Consider the following 19,190-nt stretch of genomic DNA (forward strand, 5'->3'; position numbering starts at 1 on the left):
CAGTTGAATTATATGCCCCTTGAGGACCGCTTTGTATGCTTCCCAGAGAGTGACCCAGGGTTAAGACTGAAATATTCCACTGAGGCTTCAGTAATGTCAGTGAGGACTTCCTTAAAAGATAAGAGTGAGTTATTCATAGTCCAAGAGGAACATTGCGGTTTGCTGAGTAGTGAGTGGCATATGACCAAAACAGGGTCATGGTCTGTCCAAGGAGCTGCCAGAATAGAAGCAGACACAACCAGGGGGAGATGTTTCCGCAGAACAAACATACGGTCAATTCTGGAATGGGAGTGATGGGGATGGGAGTAATGGGTATAGTCCCTGCCAAGGGGGTGGAGCTCCCTCCAGATATCTACCAGGTCGTGACTTTGTAGAGAATGCGTAAACTTTTTAGCATCAGGGGATGGAGCTTTGTGTTCCGAGGGGTACTTATCCAAAGCAGGGTTCAGTGTTACAGAGTCTCCCGCTAAGAGGAGAGTGCCTCTTTGGTGGGACTGCAACAGGGAGCAGATATGGGAGAGGAAAGGCCCTGGATTATTATTTGGGGCATAATAAGTTAGGATGGTGACCTCTGTGTCCTGAATAGTGCCTTGTTGTAAAAGGTACCTACCATTTGGGTCTGGCAATTAAAAATGTTTAGTCGGGCCATTAGCCAGAAAAACTTGTGGGTACAGGGCATCGAAGTATTTAGGGCAGGAAGAAGATGAGAAATGGGACTCCTGTAGGCATGCTATGTTCACTTTCTGTTGCTTAAGATATTTAAAAACTTTAACCCTTTTTTGGGGGGAGTTCATTCCCTGCACATTCAGGGATAGCCAATTAAGTGTCATGGTACATTGGAAATTAACCATAAAACAACGTTACTTACCCACCGCGAGGAATTGAAAAAAGAAAAAGGGAGGTAGAGAGGGAGTGAAACAAAGAAAAAAACAAGGTAGAAGGGCATACTGTAATACATACAATGGCCAGTAAAAAATTGTAGCATATAGTACTGAAAAAGTATGAGTGCAACTGTTTGTGGGGCAAAGGGCCCACGAGGGGATTAGATGTTGGTCTGGACTAATGTCCCAACCAAATGCCAACACATGGGGGGAGCAGTGGTCCGACGCAACTATTCGGCATTGTTATATAGTAAAATTAACCGTAAATCTTTAAGCACAAGACCTTTTGCACCGCTTAAGGCACTAAAGAGGAGCACAAACATCCTAAGATATGTGGTTGCCTTTTATCATAGGTTTCTCTGTCACCCTGGGTTCCCCTCCACTGTCAAGGGGGCCCAGGGCGAGCGAGCGACCAAAATGATATTGAGGTAGTCCCATATGACTACCAAATTTATAGAAAGGGAGAGGCAATCAATCTCTATAAAAATGTAAATCACAACACTAACAGAGTGTGGAAATGACAACATATTGTGAAACCCACCCGCCTCCCAGTGGGGATGAGAAACTACTGTCAGTAGTCCGCAGCACATTGACGGCTGCCCGAGAGCTGAGAAAACCAGCATGTTTGCATCAGGTAAAAACAAAACACGGTAGAGCAACATAGAACAGCATAAAACCTGTCAGAGTTCTGTTATTCCGCTGTTTAGCAAGGCATGACTGCACCTCTCTACAGAGGCGGCAGTAAGCAGCCAGCTGAATACTCCGCGGCCGTCACGTAGGACCTATGTAAAGGGGGCCAAAATGTCATGCCAGATTAAGGGCTCAACGTCTAGCATCATTCAGGCCTACATATCCCGAGGGTACCGTCTCGCAGTTGGGGCGCCTCGGGGGGGGGCACATTTCTATGAAGTTCTTTCAAGAAGTTGAGTGTTAGTTCAGGTTCAGTCGAACAGACAAAGCTAGCATCTGTGAGATCAGTTCTGTCTATTACCGACTCAGTAACAACATGCTGGGTATCAGCGGATGCTACACATAGTGTAGGTCTGAAAACAGTAGGAGGCAGGCTTAGGGTTTCATGGAGTCATCTGTAACTTTTCTGGATAGAACCTTCAACGTGAAAGGTTACATGTCATCAGCCCTTAGGGCCCGCTGTAAACCTGGGCCTGCAGATCACGCAAAGCCTGCGAGCCGGGTTGAGACCTTTGGAGGGACTGGGAGGCCTGGCAAGGAGGCTGGGAGGATCTGGGCCGGGAGGAAGAAGAAGGTGTATCTCCTTGGGAAGGTGGTATGTCCAGCTGCAGTTCCTGGAAATGGCGTTTCAAGTCAGAGGGGGAGGATGCGTGGAACTGGTGACAGAGATGCGAAAATGAAAGCTTAAAAGGGAACCCCCATCTATATTTGATCCCTAGGGTCTGCAGGATCTGGAGGTAGGGTTTTAGGCCCCTTCTCCTAGCAATGGTTACTGGAGAGAGATCCGCAAAAAGCTGAAGGGGGTTACCCTGGAAAGAGAGGTCTTGTTGTTCCCATGCAGGAGGAGCTGCTCTTTGGTGCGATAATAATGGAACTTGATGATGACATCTCTTGAGGAGCCAAGGTTTAGGTGCTAGGGATCTGTGTATACGGCCAAATTCCAGTCTCTCCAGGGGTATCTCAGGTGCTAGCTTCTGGAAAAAGGAAGTTGCTGTATCCTGCAAATCAGTAATATTTTCCGGGACTCCGCGGATACAAAGATTATCCCTGCGGGCCCTATTTTCAGCATCTTCTAGTTTGTCCCGCAGGGCCTCCAGTTCTGCAGACATTTTATCCACCTCTTCTTCATGGCCTTCAAGCACAGTGCTAAGTCCATTCTTTGCTCTAGCTGGTTAGTGCGGTGGCCTATCTCTTTAAGACCTTTTACAAGGTCAGAGGAGAGCTTGCGTGAAGCCTATGTGATTTCATCACTCACAATGGAACGAAATCTGTTCAGCAGGGCATCTGAGTCTGCATGCAGGGGTCTTACCAGGTCCGTGGGGAACTGGTGCAGGCTGTCAGCTGGGGAGGCAAGGTCTGCCGCCGAGTGTTGTGAGGAGTTGTCAGGCTCCGGAGGATCGGGCGCCATTATCTTTTTCCCCTTCCCTGAGGGCGGAGCTGATTTGGGCTGTGGATTATATTTCTGACGGTTCTTCGTCGAGCGGTACATAACCGTCGGGTGCCTGGTGTGTTCCGGAGCTGCGGGAGGCTGTCAGTGAGTGCCGGGGTGCGGGCTTTGCTGTGTTAGCCGAGGTATGCCGTTCCGTCGGCGTGGAGCAGGGGAATCGGGCAGCCATCTCCCTTGCTCACGCGCATGCGGTTTCCGAGGTCTCTGTTTTGAAGAAATTTCTGTTTGGTTTACTGTGTCTTTTGTCAAAACTCATTTCTGAATGGTGGGGTCTGCCTTTTTGTTATAACACTCTGGTGCTATCTCACTTTTGTAATGAGATAAGCTTAGGGAGCCTAGGAAAATACCTCATCAGTGATGAAACTCCAATTACACGGCCTGCCTAAAATTTGACTTCCTAGTCTATATAACTGATAAAAGCAGTCTGTCAATTATACAAGCAAGGGATGAGATTTCTGGAGGCATTCTGTACACCAGCTATGTACAGACTCCTCCAGGTTGTCATACTGCATGGGAGTGACATTTGAATGTTTGACAAATTTTAGAAAATGAAAGTATCTGCAGATTGGAATGGAAAGATGATTTTTAAAAAACATTAAAGTGAAACTAATTCCACTATTTTCACTGTTTCTCAAAATAGTTACAATAAAGACATGCCTCTGGTGATAACTGTTGCAGATGCCAGTGTACTTATATCAGCTTTCAACTGAACATTCAAATGGCTGGTGTCATAGTTGATCACTTGTGCAGCACCATGGTAACTACAGATCTAAATAGAGACTAAAACCTCGTAGACACGATCTGATTGTTGGCAGGGGATTGTCTGTTGACATACTGTTGTCCTAAAATCTGACCGTTAGTACACTCCTTTGGACAATTGTTGTCCAACTTTCAGCCAACAAATGTTGGTTGGCAGGCTAGTAAATTTTTGGTGGACAGCGGTCTGTTGTCTGATTTTCGTATCGTCTGTACACAAGTCCCTCACACAAAAGTCGAAAGTACAAACACGCATGCTCGGAAGCAAGGACGAGCCGGAAGCGGTCGGTCTTGTAAACTAGCATTCATAATGGAGAATTAACATTCGTTTATGAAATGTCGAAATGCAGCGTACATTCTCTTCTTCTTTAATGGGATAATAATAAAGCTGCTTTGCTGGTGATACTGATGTAGTTATGGCAAATGTATTTTAAAAGGCTTTTTTTTCTAGTGATATCAAGAATAATATTATTATGCTTGTTGTTTTATTTTTTTGAGGAAGTTACCACAACACCATTATTCCGTAGTTTTTAAGATCAAAGATACAACTATGTTGGTGTCCCTTGTTAATTTTACATTGTATTTTTTAAAATGTAACTGCCTACTCCCAACCGCTCAGTGTCTGCCAACCCTCTCCTCCAATCCCTACACTGGCTCCCAATCACTCAGCGGATTAAATTCAAAATACCAACCACAACATACAAAGCCATTCACAACTCTGCCCCGAGCTACATCACCAATCTTGTCTCCAAATATCACCCAAATCGTCCTCTCCGCTCTTCTCGAGACCTCCTACTCTCAAGCTCTCTCGTCTCCTCCTCGCTCATCTCCAGGATTTCTCCAGAGCCTCTCCCATCCTCTGGAATTCGCTACCTCTACCTGTCCGGCTATCCTCTACTCTTGCTACCTTCAGGCGATCCCTGAAAACTCATCTCCACTTCCATCAGCTCATTCCCCACAGTTACAACCTTTTGTACCACCTGCCTCACCCTATTAGATTGTAAGCTCTTCTGAGCAGTGCCCTCTTAATCCTCTTGTATCTTATTGTATTATAACTGTATTGTCTCCATTTTATATTGTAAAGCGCTGCGTAAACTGTTGGCGCTATATAAATCCTGTATTATAATAATAATAATAATAATAATACTCCCAAACTGTCATTTGAAGTAAAACACATAGTCAAGTATTATTCACCACAATTTTTTATCGTGCAGGAAAAAAAATAAAACAAATTAAATTAGAGATGCTATCTGCCATCCTAATACAAAGAACTTAACCAAAAAGAGCATTCTATGTATACCAAAATATGGAAAATATAACAAATAAAATAATTATTCAACCAAAATAAAAAATAAAAGTAAGTTAGTAAGTTGTGAAGGGGTGAAAATCCCCAGTCCAGCGGGCTGGTTGGGGGGTCTTGTGGCTGGTATTGCCACTGACCGCCATGCTGCTGTCGTGGGTGGGGTGGCTGTGGTGTGTGGGTTGGCCGTGGAGGTGGTGGATGTGGGGTTACATAATCACACAGGTGTGTGTTTTCAGAGATTTGGCCCCTCACCCCCTTGTTGAGGAGCTGCAGGATGAGTCCCTCACACCCGCTCCTTTGCTCATCTCCCTTAATTTACTGTCCGTTACCACAGCAAATCCCTCAGCTTCATCTGGGTCTGTCCGGATGGCAGTAGTGGCCTGGCTGAGGAAGGCAGCTGTGGCCTCCTCCAGATTCCTGATCTTCCTGGCCCTTTTAGCAGGAGGGCGTAGGGGAGCGATCTGGGACTCTGGCTGTTGACCGCTGGAACCTCCAGACTGACACTTTCCTGTGTATGAAAATGGGACATAATTAGAATATTTTTTAGGGTTTGTTCCTCAATCACACACAATTTTGATCTCCTCACTGTTGCAAATTGAATGTGAACAAATAGAAAAGGCTATGATTCTGACCCCAGCATTTTTAATTCTTGTTAAAATCATTTTTGGTCACTATTGTCTATATTGTCTATATATGATGTGGAAACCACTTTGTTAAGGCCGAAATATTTTAACAAAAAAGTCTAGTTATCATCATTGTATTTTTGGATACAAATATGTTCAACAATGCTATACCTGGGTCAAGCTGGGCTCCTCCACATCTTCTTCCTGTGCAGCAGGATGTGTATTTTTTTAACCACTTTATACTTTTTTTGATTAGTAGCTGTTAGAATCTCCAAGAATATTGGAGAACAAAATGATTTGGTTTGCTGGCTTTGCAAAAGCTGATGGTATTCGAATGTGTTCCGACTTAAGACTCATACACATGTCATCTCTGCTCTGAAGGGCCAATTAGGAGATCAATTGAAAAGAACTAGTGCCACATCATCAAGGCAAACTTCATGTCAGTGAATAAAGGTTATGAGAATGACATTGGGCATTTATGACATAAAAATCAAAACAGTTTATTTTGTTAAGTACTTATGCGGTAGCTAGAGGACTAGAGAAGATGGATTTGTTTCTTTAGCATATGAATAGAAATGGCCGTAGACAATTTACATGTTTTATATACTATTCTCTGTAATCTTGTGCATAACATTGCCAGTTTGTTTCAGAAATAGCAGCATTCATACATTACAGCATCATCATATTCTACTTGCCAACTATACAGATAATGAAGCAATTAAGCTAATTAACGTCTATTTAAAGAAGCTATGCAGTGCCAGTAAGATTACTTTTGTTCCAGAATAATAATCATTCTAAATTATTGCAAACTAATTTGCTATAGCAGATGCAAATTTTATTTTGATCTGTATGGCTTACAAAACAATGTTTTTGCTGATCACTGAGGAAGAGGAACTTAAGTGTTTTTAATGGTGACTTCCGAGTAGTAGTTACATCATTACATTGTCAAGATTAGGTCCTAGCTTCAAAGAATTCTGTTGTTTGAAAAGTATTCTGGTTTGGTTGATTCTAGAATGGAAAATTATATATATATATATATATATATATATATATACATACACAGTATCTCACAGAAGTGAGTACACCCCTCACACTTTTGGAAATATTTTATTATATCTTTTCATGTGACAATACTGAAGAAATGACACTTTGCTACAATGTACAGTAGTGAGTGTACAGCTTGTATAACAGTGTACATTTTCTGTCCCCTCAAAATAACTCAGCAGACAGCCATTAATGTATAAACTACAGTGAGTACACCCATAAGTGAAAATGTCCAAATTGGGCCCAATTAGCCATTTTCCCTCCCCGGTGTCATGTTACTCGTTAGTGTTATAAGGTCTCAGGTGTGAATGGGGAGCAGGTGTGTTAAATTTGGTGTTATCGCTCTCACTCTCTCATACTGGTCACTGGAAGTTCAACATGACACCTCATGGCAAAAAACTCTCTAAGGATTTAAAAAAAAGAATTGTTGCTCTACATAAAGTTGGCCTAGACTATAAGAAGATTTCCAAGACCCTGAAACTGAGCTGCAGCTTGGTGGCCAAGACCATATAGCAGTTTAACAGGACAGGTTCCACTCAGAACAGGCCTTGTCATGGTCGACCAAAGAAGTTGAGTGCACGTGCTCAGCGTCATATCCAGAGGTTGTCTTTGGCAAATAGACAAATGAGTGCTGCCAGCATTGCTGCAGAGGTTGAAGGGGTGGGGGGACAGCCTGTCATTACTCAGACCATACACCACACACTTCATCAAATTGGTCTGCATGGCTGTCGTCCCAGAAGGAAGCCTCTTCTAAAGATGATGCACAAGAAAGCCTGCAAACAGTTTGCTGAAGACAAGCAAACTAAGGACATGGATTACTGGAACCATGTCCTGTGGTCTCATGAGACCAAGATAAACTTATTTTGTTCAGATGGTGTCAAGTGTGTGTGGCTGCAACAAGGTGAGGAGTACAAATACAAGTGTGAAAGTGTGACTTGCCTACAGTCAAGCATGATGGGAATGTCATGGCCTGGGGCTGCATGAGTGCTGCCAGCACTGTGAAGCTACAGTTCATTGAGGGAACCATGAATGCCAACATGTACTGTAACATACTGAAGCCCAGCATGATTCCCCTCCCTTCGAAGACTCGCCAGCATGGCAGTATTCCAACATGATAACGACCCCAAACACACCTCCAAGATTACCACTGCCTGACGTACTGCAAAAGTATTGATACTCGGTGACTGATAGTATTGGTACTCGTACTCGCCAGTAAAAAGCCAGTGTCGGTGCATCCCTAATATGTAACATATATTTCTTCTTTTTCTTTTGTCTTTAGTCAATTAATTATTTAATTTGCTTGAGAAAGATATTTTACAAAGACCGTGTGTGTTGTCAACCAAAATGTTGCTCTTACTGAATGGGCAAGGAAATCTCTTTACCTGTTCAGTATGTTCAGACAGTGGACAACCTATCTTTCCCTGCTAGAGTCAGGTAAGTTGCAAGTAAAAAACCCAACATTTTGGCACCTCATTTTAAAGGTATCAGATGTATGGAAAAGCCCTGTACCCTTCAGCACACTTGACTGACTGCAACTGAGGGCACCACAAGGATAAACAGTAAATCAGTAGGGTGGTTAATCCTGTTGTTTTACCACTCATAAGCTCAAATGAAAACTGTATTTTTTCGGTAGGATAATGTCCACATAATAGTGCAGCAATCACTGCACAAATATTATATATAGTCGGGACAATGGACTGGCTCTATCACTAGATAAACATTATATACAATTGAGACAGTGGACTGGTCTGCCAGAATACTGCAAAATAATGCCTGATCTCATAATGCATCCATCACTAAAAAGAGCATAATAAAAAACTAGATAGGCATTTTACACTATTCAGAGGTCACTGGGAAAGATTATGCATCTCATAGTAAATCCATCTCCAGACATTTATCAGACACAATGTGTCAATGGTCATCAGGTTAGGCTGGCCATATATAGTAAGATTTTCTTTCCTGTAACCATGAGTTACAGGAAAGGAAATTGCTCAATTCCCCTATCAACACAGTCAGTTTTGATGGGGTAATCCTTCCCGCAGGGCTATTGTGTTCTCCCGGCAGCAGGGGCAGAGGAGAACACACAGTGAATATTGCTACCGGCTAGACTATAGCCGCTGGCAATAATCGCAGGAAAAATCTGATAGGCTGATTGTGCCCAAGTTGATCGATCAATCAACTTGGATACAATTAACCTGCCCATATGAACTTGTAGTGCAATCATAAGTCTTAAAGTGATACTAAGTCCCTTCCCTTTATGTATATGAATGATGACACTATTTATTTTAATTGAAAAAAAAAAATCTAAGTGCCTCTTTTAACCTCCCTGGCGGTATAATTATTTCAGATTTTTGATGCTGAAAGTGGTACAATTATTTTGCATGGAAATTTGGCGTTTTATATTGTAGGCCTGTAATTCTTAGGAATAACTCACTTAAATCTGTCCAAACAAGAGTCTAGTAGACATCCCGGGTATGATAAAGTTTGAAAGAACAAAATCATAAATTATAATATAATAAATAACTATAAATAATAATATAATAATAATAAAAATTATTCAATAATGTAATCAAATCAAAAACACTTTTGACATAAACAGACATTTTTTGGTTGCTATGGCCAATCTCCAGTTTCCAGGCAGAAAGAACAGTTTTTATAATATAAAACTGCATGCAGGACACTGGACAAACCACTAGGGACAAAGGGGATGTGTAATTATTTGATACAGTACAGATTACAGAATACTGTATCTATACTGTGTTTTTTACTTTTTGAATTTGGCGCCGAACTCTGTCCCCATGCGTCGCAACGCTCGCAGGGAATGGAGCTCGGCACTGTGAATCGAGTGAGACACGGTGGCTCGCAGATCACAGCGGGGAGACATTGCAGGATCCAGGGGACAAGGTAAGTAACCTCTACATGGATCCTGCGATGCGATCCCGAGTCTGGCTCAGGGTTACTGCTTTTGGTACTGAAAATCCACCCCGAGCCAGACTCAGGAATACCGCCAGGGAGGTTAATAATTAATATAAAGCGGTCATGTGATTCAGCTGTTTCCCAGCCTGCCTTAAGGAATATATCAGTTGGAAGAGCTTTTAGTCCAGTGCTGCCGGTCACATGTTTAAAACAAAACAAAACAAAACAGCCTTTGGAATACAGAGGACAAATGAATATCAGATATGTGTTTTAAATTTTCATACAAATATGAACTCAAATCTTTATTATTTCTATGCAAAAACATGGTGTGGGCTATCTGGGGGGGGGGTTCTGCCAATCACAGCCTGTTTCATGCCCCATCTAGCCTGTCCTCAGCCCCCCTACGTTATTGTCCTCAGGTCCCCCTCACATTACGGTCCTCAGATCCCCCCACATATCACTGTCCTCACATCCACCATTAACTGTCCTAAGCCCCCTTCACATTGTCCCCCCCCTTCTTCCTGTCCTACCTTACAAAAAAAGGAGGGCGGGGCAGGAAGCACAGCAGGTTTGGACAGAAGGGGGAAGCTGCAAGCTGGTAACTGGATGATAGGACAGCCCTTCATCCTGGCAACCAATCACCTGTTTGTTAACTCGGGAAGCCCCCCTCTTTGCATCCAGAGTTGTCCCTCCTCCCGCTGTTGGCTCTGTGGGAAAGACAGCAGTGGCATTGACAGCTCTGGGCAGAATGGCTATTAAATGGCAGGACCGTGGCAATCTAGTTAGGACATTGCCTTGGTCCAGAACGCTGTCCGCCATTTAGGGATGCCTACTCTAGACCATTGCATTTAGTACACTGTACTTTACATTACTCCCTCATGCTGTTGCATCTTGTATACTATGTCATGTATTGTGGACTGTTTCACGCTATATACTGTGCTGGATACTACATACTCCCTACTGCTTCACTCCTTACATGCTATTTTTGTACTCCACTTTTTGAACTCCACTTAAAAGGAGAAGTTGGCATGTCATTTTTTTCTTTGAGGAGGGGGGAGTGGGTACCTAGTTTTGACAGGTACCCACTCCCACTTCAGCTCGGATCCCCTAGGATTTTTAGCTGATGACTTTTGGGGGGGGGGGTTCTAGCATGAAGAACCTCTTTAACATTGCACTGTGCATGCTTGTTGTTACATACTACATACTGTTGCACTTTGTACACTGTGTAGCAAATTAACTACTGCAGGCTGCTCCAATCTGCTGTACATTATGTACTGTGTATTGCTTTACTGTATATACTGTGTTGTAGGCTACATTTTCCAGCCTACTGCACTTTGTATGCCTTACCGTGCATTTCATATTCTGGACTGCTGCACTATCTACAGTACTCTTTGTCCTGAACATTGTATATTCTAGTCTAATCCAATCTGTACTCTACGCTGTAAGTTACATATTCCCCTCTGCTGTACACCGTGCTGTATATAATATACTCAATACTTCCACTGTGCTGTACGTCATATACAGTACTTCACACTGCACCTTTCTGAACTGTACATCACAGTATACTGTATACTTCTGAAAACCTTTATTGAGCTGACAGGAATGCATTTCTTTAAACTGAGCTTAAAGTGTTACTAAACCCAGGACCCTGCATTTACTATATCTGGTCTCCCACAGAACATGGAAGTGCAATTATTTAAATATAAACTGCTAAATACCTTTTCTCATCAGCAGTTAGAGCAGTCTTGTGACTTCTATCAGTGTCTGGTTTATGCTTGTAGGAGTTTGCATTCTCTTCTGACTGTCCTATGAGGAAGCAGCACCCCTGACCCTCTGTCTGGACAGTACTGATTGGCCCTGTGCTGATCACATGCTCTCTCCCAAGAAAAAAAAACTCTAGCAATACACACCAAACTGAGCATGTGCAGCTTGTCCCCTGTCCTCTGCATTTTTTTACACAATGCAGAGGATTAACCCCTTAGGTTCTACAGTTAGTATAACAAGCATGCTTTTCTGCATATACACACCGATTTTACTGTTGTGGGTTTAGTAACACTTAACCGTAGAATCCTGTGATGAGGATATTTTTTGTAGCCCATCATCTTCACATTTTTTTGTAACAATAGTCTCTGTAATTAGTCATGTTCCTAAAATATGTTACAATGAATTTCAATGTCTTGTAGACAACCGTAGGCACTTGCAGATACAGCATAGACACTTTGTATGATAGTGTCAATATCATCATCATCATTAATCCAATAAGGCTAGGTTTCCACTAGTGCGTCCCCAAAGTCGCGCGATTTTGCCGCGATTTTTTACCGCGATTTTACCGCGACTTTTTACCGCGATTTGAAGCAATGCCTGTATCTATAGACCTCAAGTCGCATCAAAGTGGGACCAAAGTAGTGCAGGGACTACTTTGAAGTCGCTGCGACTTGAAGTCGCACAGATATGAACGGTACTCATTGGAAATCATGGGAAACAATTTGTCATGCGACTTTTCAGTCCCAAGTCGCATGAAAAGTCGCACTAGTGGAAACAGAGCCTTACTATAATAGAGATGGATCTAGGGAAAAGCCTGTCCATCTCTGTATCCATTGCTTGTCACAAACGTTAACATATCTTTATATTGCACATTATTGCTGATTTTTCCTGCTAGTGACCTGCAAAATGAAAATCTAATTTAAACAATAACTGATGGTTTTGGTCAGTGGGATTTGGGAACCTTTTTCATGAATACACCAAATTACCATGTGTGTACCCAGCCTTGATACTATATATGTGAGAACAGATTGCGTCTGGTCTTTTTTCACTATGCCAACCAAAGTATAAACAAACCTTTAGTTCCATTTAGCAAAATGTATTTCATAGAACAGACTGTTTTACTGTAGGATTCCATTTAAACAAGTAGTTTTTTTTTATCTAGGGAACATATGGTTGTTAGCTGTCAGGCAGATGTAGTCATTATGCAATAGTATCTGTATGTGGCTTATTTATTGCAAACTACAAGGCTGTTTCCTCAGTATTTTCTATTTTCTAATTGTAATGTTATGAACAAATAAGTGGCACATTGATGTATAATATAAAACATAAAAATGCCAGGGGTTTACATTCAGTTTTATTAGTGTTCACTGTTTTAAACACACACATATACACACTATGAGGCTGATTTACTAAAGCAGGCAAGGCTGCCCACCTAGGCAAGTAGGAAAGTGAACAGCCTCTATTTCTTTAGTATATTAATCCTGACATCTATATACTCTCTCTCTCTCTCTCTATATATATATATATATATATATATATATATATACATATATCCTATAAATCTTGATGACTCAGTGAGAATGTATAGGGAAGGTCACCAGTAGCCTCGATGTGCACAATTATTATCTGTGAGTGTTCTTTCCACCATATGCCCAACACAATGGGGGAGATTTACTAAAACTGGTGCACACAGAATCTCATGCAGCTGTGCATAATAATGCATGCCTGGCTGCCAAGGATGTCACAAAGCTTCCCACTATTGCCGAATGTCAGTAACATATTCCCATGTAAAATGAAGAGGCTTAGGCTATCACCCTGAGTGCCATTGCAATATGGCTAGGTTCTTATTGTTGCTGCTGTGTATGTATGGTTCACCCACTTTAGTTCCTACGGGGTTGATTTACTAAAACTGGAGAGTGCGAAATCTGGTGCAGCTCTGTAAAGAAAACAATCAGCTTTTAGGTTTTATTGTCAAAGCTTTATTGAACAAGCTGAACTTAGAAGCTGATTGGTTACTATGCACAGCTGCACCAGTCCCCACTGCAACAGAGCAAGCAAATCTCCCTAAACTTTTTAAATTCCACGAGTACCGTTATTGAAAATGGTACTCTGACCTCAAAAGTCTATTCTAAATATGCCCTTATATAATACTTAAGGATATCTGTAACAGAATAATGGTGTTCATGTGTTTATGGGTAGAAAGTCTACAGCCAGGGATATACTTAAATATCACATAATGCTAGGTGTATATGAATGATAATGCTTTTTTGGATACCTCTTAATTAATTATTATTATTATTATTATTATTATTATTATAATTATGTTCTATGTCAGGGGTCTCCAAACTTTCTAAACAAAGGGTCAGTTTATTCTCCTTCAGACTTTAGGGGGGGGGGGGGCGGACTTTGTGGTCAGCGAGAGTGGACATTTTCCTGGCATCAGTGGGAGTATACATTGCCACATTTGGTGTCAGTGGGAGGACTAGTGCCCCATTATTGGTGTCAGTGGGAAAAATGGTGCCCCAATGTTGGTGTCAGTTGGCAGAATAGTGTGTTTTATCAAGTAATAATGCCCCAAGGGCCAGATAAAGGCAAGCAAAGGGCCACATCTGGCCCCAGGGCCACATTTTGGAGACCACTGTTCTATGCTGTCTGCTTTACAGTATATGTAGAACTACTATTCAAGTATACATACCATTATATCAGGGAATGTGAAAATGCTGCATGTTGCTGGGGCTGCAGAGAGTCTTATGTCTCCCTTACATTTCAGTCATTCCCTCCATTTTTTTGCTGGTTTTCCAGCAAAAAATAGAAAAACTATCCAAAATTTCAAATTTGGCACTACCACATCTTACGTTGCTCATCTAGACACCCCCCTTGAATTAATTATGATAGATACAACACTGACTATAACAATTTTTATCAATAATGCCAATATTTATATTATTACCTTGAGAGAGAAAAATAGAGATTATAGGTATGATTTATGTAACTGTGAAGTGAGGTCAGGAAAGAGGTAAGTAAAATGAGCTGAATGGAACCTGGGACAGGTTCTCTTTTTTTCTCTTTAGCCTAATCTACATCTTAGATCCATATCACACCAGTAATGGCTAAGAGAGCACTCACCTACTCCTATGGTCTGACTGACTGAAGCAGTTACAGCAGAGCTCCACACAAAAGGGGAAGCGCCACTTGTTTGCCCCCCCCCCCCCCCCCTCCTGCCACATTTGGAACCTTTTAGGGGGAGCGGGTACCTGTTTTTGACAGATACCCGTCCCCACATCAGAGTGTCCCCACTTCCGGGTGACAATTTTAAATGGACACTCCACCCAAAAGGTATATTTAGTTATATGTGGAACCTAGAGGATTGCGTCAGCAGCTAGTCTCTCATATGTCTTGGATATTCCAAAAGCAAGATCTGACACTGTTCATTTTCATGTGGGGGTTTTGGTGTTCCCACCCAACATTATATGCTTTAGCTCCTGCTACTGCTTCTCCGCACTAAAAAATAAAATGAATCCAACAGGGACAGTGGGACCCCTCATAATGGCCACTGCAGGTATGCATACCTGGGAACTCAAATGCAGATTCTAACCAATAGCGTCCACAAGAATTAGAAACTGTCTAATACATGAACCTTCAGGTCTTGGTGAAATGATCCTTTAAATTCAGAAAGAAAAAGTTTGGAAATCCAGGCTATTCAAACCAAAATGCAGAACAAATTTTACATATTGTGCTGTTTATGGCAATCTGACTTCTTTTCTTTTACCTGTACTAATATTGTCTTTTTCTTTACATAGGATGCTGGCTAACAGGGTATCTTGCATGGAAACGGGAGCAGCGCAATCTGTCCATTCACTAAATGACACCAGCTGGTCCTCTCCCTCTTTACGTTTGCCTGCCACTGCCTTTGCTGAACAGAAACTTCCTGCTGTCTCTACCCATTGTGCCGTCATGCAAGAAAAGCCATGTCATCCATGTCTCATAGGATGCTGAGCATTCCTCTTCATTTAACTTTTCCCTACAGATACAGTTGCTTTTAGAAAAAAAAAAAACAGTGGACCAATTGATTATTTATCTCTTCTATGTCTGTAGGGTTTGGAAGTATACGACTGGAATTATTCGGACTCCTGCATTTTCATAATTTTTAAGAGACTGTTATTGTTTTGCTGCTACAATGAGAATTGTACTTTGCTATGTAAGGTTTGGAACTGTACAAAGGGTAAAGGTTTTGTACTGGAGTAGCAACGCTTCAAAGTCATCTCTCTGTTACCCATAATGCACTTTTTTTAAATTGAAACGATTTAAAACAGAAGTTTTAATGCCTAATAGTGTACTTTTTATTTTAACAAAGGCCACCTTTATGTGTAATGCCATATTTTCAGTGTTAGATTTTAATCCTTCAACAGAGTGCAGTAGAAGGCAGCATGAATAGATGATATTGTGGTTTCTTGTACAGGCTGGATGGCAAAGAAGATCTGTAAATGTTTATTCTGCTCAAATTTCCTTTAAAACTCCCTCTAAACTGCGCCCCAATTGGGAACAGAGCTAACGTGTTGAACTAAAGACCAGAATTCCCTGAGGGGGTAAAGCAATCCGACAGAGGAGGGAGGAGATATTTGCTGAGCGTCATCAGAGATGTGGGATGAAATTTCACCCTCTCTAGATTTCACTGATCCAGGAAGCCAGTGAGACAATCTCTCCACATACTAGCAGCCCTTTCGCTATAATTAAAATAGTATGGACATACCAGTAACGCAATAGGGGCCAAGTACAAGGAATATTTTTTTTTTTTCCCCAGACCCCTTTCCATGGAACCACACCTCCCATTTTTTCCCCTGCCTGCTATTCTGTTTTCGTGTTTGTTGACTCCTGTCTGGATGATGAAAAATGTGCAATTCAGTCCTCAGTCACTGGTATGAGGATATAACAGGGTAGAAGTCACATTCATTATATTATGTGCACTTGTACAGATGTAGCCAAGAGTCCAAAATGACAGTAGCTTAGAGCTCATGTGCTGGCACTTATATCTAAAAAAAAAAAAAAGAATTATAGAAATGATGTGAAGTGTTCCCCCCCATCCCCTTTTTTTAAAGGACAAGTTTTGAAGAATCTCAATCACATTGCGATTCAGTGTGTATGTTTACTAACTCCATTTAAGCATTTGCTCATTCACTTTTCTGCACAGTGGCTGCTATTTGACATAGTTATGAATTTTATACCTTGATGTGGAGTCAAGATAAAGGCATTCTGTGCAGTACAGATGAAACATAGCAGCTTTTTAGTGTATGTGTACTGTTAGTACTCTGTATATACTGTATTTCTATAGCTTCATTTGTAAAAAAGAAAAAAAAGAAAAGAAAAAAAAACAGAATCACTTAGCAGTTTAAAGTATTGTTTTCAAAAACCACCCCCTTAATTTATTAACATGGACTCTGATCTTGTGGAGTGTCAAATTCTCTTTCTGTCATGTTACATGTCTCCACAGTTGTGACTCTGAACCTGTTGGGAGCAGCAGAACCATCCAAATGTTTCCAAAATGAAAAAAAAAAAAAAAAAAAACAACACATCATTCTTTGGTACATTTGAAGAAAAAGCTTTGTATTGTTATAAACATTCCCACTGTGAAGAGGGCGACTTGTGTGTGTGGCAAGGACTTAACGTACAACTGAAGTGTTGCTGTTTGTGTTTTGTTGGTTTGGATTCATAGGGTAATGTCTTGATGGGTTGTTCTTTAGAACATCTCTTTTTATCTTATAAATTTATGTGCAAACTTTATAAATGTGTTTTTTTTTTTTCATGATTTACAAACACATGCTATTTGTACACAGATGTATTGTACATGGGACATTGTCAAATGTATTTACAGTAAAACCTTGTATTGCAAGCATAATTCGTTCTGGAAACATGCTTGTAATCCAAAGCACTTGTATATCAAAGCAAATGTCTCTGTAAGAAATAACGGTAACTCAGATGATTCGTTCCACAACCACATAAAAAAAAAACGTCAATAGGGAATGCATTAAGCAAAATCCAGCAGGAGCTACAGGGTATAAAAGAGAAGAGAGGCGCCTCTAAGTGTAGCAATATGGCTTCATTTAACGTCTTTCAGGCTCAAGTAAGAGAGGCACCGCTAAGTGTAGCAATATGGTTACATTTAATGTCTTTCAGACTCAAGTAAAAGAGGCGCCTCTAAGTGTAGGAATATGGTTATGTAGCGCACTACCCCCGTAGGAGCTGCTAGTTAGTTCATTACAGTACATGCTGGTTTAACCCCCGCTTCTTCCACTCCTCTGTAGTAATCACAGACACCGTTGAACAGTTTAAACAATAACTTTTATTCCTGATTCGGCAGTTGTGTTACTTGAATGATGCAAACAGATATATGTTGACTCTTGTCTAAGCTGCACGAGTAGTTAGAATCTTCCCTTAACGAACCGGCTCATGCCCCTCTGAAAAGCATGCGGTACTACTGAATTGCTGGGTGTTCCAGGCCTCACCTGCCTTCTCACCTCTGGTCATTTCTTCCCTCGCCAGCTCAAGGAAGTTCAGGATCCCCCGGTCTACTCAGGTCGGTTTGCAGCCACTTCTTGATTCTTGGTTGATGAAACCTTCCAGCTATGGAGTCTCTGAACCTCCATGCCTTCCGGGAAAGCTCCGTGGCTTTCCAGCTCTGGGTCTCTGAACCCCAGGCCTTCCAGCCCTGACCCTTAATGTCACATCTTGCTGCCTTTCCACCCCTACCACACCAACTCTCGGGAACATTTAACCCCCCGTGTATATATATGAACCCGTCCTTGCCCAAACAAATTAACCATTGAACCAGGGCCATACACATTGCCTGTCCTTCAAGCCCTGACCTGCCTCCTTTCCAGAACATTACTCTGGAGAAGCAAGGGAGGTTTTTTCAGGGTGATGATGAACAGGTGGTCACAGCCCCCTCTAACCTACAACTCCACCCTAACCCAAATCAAACCTCCAGACCTGTACAAACAGTAAGGCACTGGTAATTTAACCTGACTTTTAACCTTATAGCACCCACCTAAAGGTGGTGGGCGCTACAGTTACAATTAGCAACTCACATGCGTAAAACATGATCAAAACAGGCACATCTAAGTATGCAGGCATCCGGGGTAAAGCTGTCCACATAGACCGTCCTCCGCACTGCCATCTACACCATCCCTTACACGCTGTGCTCCACGAGCGCTTCAAGCCTCGCTTTCAGATCGCTCTACTGCAAGGTAGCCACGATTGAAGACTAATGGCGGTAAGAGCCGGCGGGGCAGAGGACGGTCTACGTGGACAGCTTTACCCCTGATGCCTGCATACTTAGATGTGCCTGTTTTAATCATCAACCATCTGAGTTACTAAATGTTGTACCTTCATTAACCGCTTCAGCCCCAGAAGATTTTACCCCCTTCCTGACCAGAGCACTTTTTACAATTTGGCACTGCGTCACCTTAACTGACAATTGCGCGGTCGTTCAACGCTGTACCCAAATGAAATTTGCGTCATTTTTTCCCCATAAATAAGGCTTTCTTTTGGTGGTATTTGATCGCCTCTGCGGTTTTTATTTTTTGCGCTATAAACAAAAAAAGAGCGTCAATTTTGAAAAAAAAAATGTTTTACTTTTTGCTATAATAAATATCCCCAAAAGTTTTTTTTTAAACATATTTCTTGATTAGTTTAGACCAATATATATTCTTCTACATATTTTTGGTAAAATAAATCGCAATAAGCGTATATTGATTGGTTTGCGCAAAAGT

The 19,190-nt window shown here is 41.7% G+C and overlaps 1 protein-coding gene across 3 annotated transcripts in view; it reads left to right on the forward strand.

Moving 5' to 3' along the window:
* The window catches only part of SOBP (sine oculis binding protein homolog), a 300,195-nt gene extending 283,206 nt beyond the window's left edge, over window positions 1–16,989 (forward strand). For all 3 annotated transcript variants that reach the window (XM_073627027.1, XM_073627029.1, XM_073627028.1), the window contains one exon: window positions 15,225–16,989. The gene's annotated coding sequence lies outside the window, so the exon portion shown is untranslated. The remainder of the gene's footprint in view (window positions 1–15,224) is intronic.
* The last annotated feature ends 2,201 nt before the right edge of the window (window positions 16,990–19,190 follow it).

This window comes from Aquarana catesbeiana, linkage group LG04 (genome assembly GCF_042186555.1).
Source record: "Aquarana catesbeiana isolate 2022-GZ linkage group LG04, ASM4218655v1, whole genome shotgun sequence".
NCBI classification, from domain to species: Eukaryota; Metazoa; Chordata; class Amphibia; order Anura; family Ranidae; genus Aquarana; species Aquarana catesbeiana.